Raw genomic sequence first — 2712 nt, 5'->3', positions numbered from 1 at the left:
AATACACAGGGGGCTGTCACACTAACAAGGTTTATAATGATTGACTTGTTCGGCCGTATCGAGACCTTTCCTTCAATAGAGCAGAAGCCTCAATAAACAGGAAATTTATATTTGAACAGATGTCTGTCTAGAAGGGCGGTACCATATTTCTGCCTGACTGGGTGCAGAGTGAATCGTGTACATTCTCCCCCATGGCATGGGGCCTGGCTAAATTTGGGACAACCTGCAGGGTCTCTGGGTCATGAGCATCTTACTCTTATAAAATAGAATCCCTTAAAATGTGTGTTTAAGTCCTGTGAAAGAATTACCAGGCATAGTTCAACGTTTGGCTATACTCATTTTTAAACATGAATTCACGATTTTGAAAAATGCTAACATCATACCAGAATAAAAGAAAGCAGTTTTATCTCTTTAATACAGGACAACTTAATTCCCTGAGCCTCGATTTTCTCACCTATAAAGTAGGAATAGCAAAACCCACTGTCAATGGTTGTCATGAGAATTCAATGAGAAAAAGTCTATGGGAGACTTGCCCATCCTTGTTGTCCAATAAATGTTTTAAGCCAAACACATACAGATGATATAAATGACCCTTGAGGTCCACCTGATCTTGCCTTTGGCAGACAAATTCATATTATTTGTGACAGAATTAAGAACAGCGAGAACATTTAGGGACAGAGCAGTACAGACATAAAGAGGAGAAAACGCTTTCCTGGAACCTGATATATCCAATGAGGTGACAAGTACGTCCCCTGCCAGGGAATGATTCCCTGAGATGCTCCATAAAGCTTGAAAAGAACTATCCAGATGGGTGATGCTGCTCACTGTATGGTAGAGTCTGGGGTCCCCACTGCCACCTGCATCACACCATGGCCCTAAGAGGACCACTGCCGCCCGCTGCCTGGCATCCACCATGCCTTGGGACAACCTGTATGATTAATCACAGTCTTCAGTGACTGCGGTGTTCTGAAGGGCAGTGGGTATTACCACGCAGCACCACATGACCTCTGTGCAGACAAGCAAACCGTAGAAATTCAGCACTACTCCACCCAAGATGCCGTAAAAGTGGTTAACCTGGATGCAGAAGAGTTGAATTGAAATCCACAGAGCATTTTACGTGAGCTCTGAACTGGATGGGGTAAACCTCTATGCAGTTCTCTTCTATTGCCTCGGTATTACTGGATTGAAGAATTGCTGCTTAGGGGGTTCATTCCATTTCCCATGACTCCCAATTTTACACCAGAACACTTAAGAATTTCAAGCAGAGCCGGTGTTGCAGCTCAATAGGCTAATCCTCCGCCTTGCAGCACCACCGGGTTCTAGTCCCAGTCAGGGCACCGGATTCTTTCCCGGTTGCCCCTCTTCCAGGCCAGCTCTCTGCTGTGGCCTGGGAGTGCAGTGGAGGATGGCCCAGGTGCTTGGGCCCTGCACCCCATGGGAGACCAGGAGAAGCACCTGGCTCCTGCCTTCGGATCAGCACAGTGCACCGGCCGCAGCTCGCCAGCCGCAGCGGCCATTGGAGGGTGAACCAATGGCAAAGGAAGACCTTTCTCTGTCTCTGTCTCTCTCACTGTCCACTCTGCCTGTCAAAAAAAAAAAAAGAGAATTTCAAGTGGAGTATATTGAAGTGGATTTTTGTTTCTTTGCACATTTTCTGTATTCACTTTTTAAAATTCTCTTATAATCCTATTAACTGTTCTTTAATGAAACTAACATGTCTCAAATGAACCACCCAGCTTCCATGGAAATCACATACAGGAACGTGGGATTTCTTATCACACATAATCCAACCAATGCCACCTAAAACAAATGTATAGAGGAAGCTAAGATGTATAGAGTTGCCACAATAGCCAGAGTATGTGAAGCAACTTCTGACACTGCTCTTGGGGAGAAAGAAAACATCCATGTTCCTGATTAACCTTTTGATGACAGTGCACTATTATCCAATCAGATTGTTGGTGACTGGTGAAGTCTTGTAAAAATTAAGTTTTGTGAAGAACCTGGGGGTTGTATTGATCTTCATTGCGTTGCAGGTCTTGAGAGAGCTCTAATGCTTGTCATCCTAGTATTAACTAAAGGTGGAATGAAATATGAAGATGCAGTACAGTTCATAGACAAAAATGGTGTGGAGCTTTTAATAGCACACAAGTTTCACATTTGGAAAAATTCATCCTAAATGCAGCTGCATTTCAAAGACCATTTCTATGACCCTTGGGTCATAGAAACAACTTGCATTCAACAAAACTGAGATGCCTGATGCTATTGCCTTGGAAGTAAAAGTAGAGACGGGCTCTAATCTGCCATACATATTAACCAACATGTTGATTTGGTGAATAAGTTTGGGTAATACTCCTTAGAAGTATTGAAAAGCAGTTTTACCAGGAGATAGGCTTAACAGAATTGCAAACTCTGTGTTTGGTTATAGTCAACCTATTTAGACAGTTAGAAAAAGAGTCTTGCTCTTTAGCATTTCAAATGCGTTTATCATTTGTACCAACTGACCTTTGCTGAAATCATTCAGTATTGAGTTGCTTCCTAAATATATTCCCATGCCAGAATCTTACCAATGCATAAGAAATTTAGAAAGATCAGGTGCCAAAATACCCAGCACAATACTTGTAGGAACTATGAACCTTATGTGGTTAATTCCTACAGTCATCTCAAAAATAGAAAGTAGGACTATGTGGTTATTTGCCTGGTCACTTTATGTTT

At 42.6% G+C, this 2712-nt stretch overlaps 1 pseudogene; it reads left to right on the top strand.

The window, feature by feature from the left end:
• Window positions 1–1714: 1714 nt before the first annotated feature.
• LOC127492479 (protein tyrosine phosphatase type IVA 1 pseudogene) lies at window positions 1715–2222 on the top strand (annotated as a pseudogene).
• The last annotated feature ends 490 nt before the right edge of the window (window positions 2223–2712 follow it).

The sequence above is a fragment of the Oryctolagus cuniculus genome, chromosome 10, assembly GCF_964237555.1.
Source record: "Oryctolagus cuniculus chromosome 10, mOryCun1.1, whole genome shotgun sequence".
Classification (NCBI taxonomy): Eukaryota; Metazoa; Chordata; class Mammalia; order Lagomorpha; family Leporidae; genus Oryctolagus; species Oryctolagus cuniculus.
The sequence above is the reverse complement of the archived record's forward strand: the minus strand, read 5'-3'. Positions and strand labels throughout refer to the sequence as shown.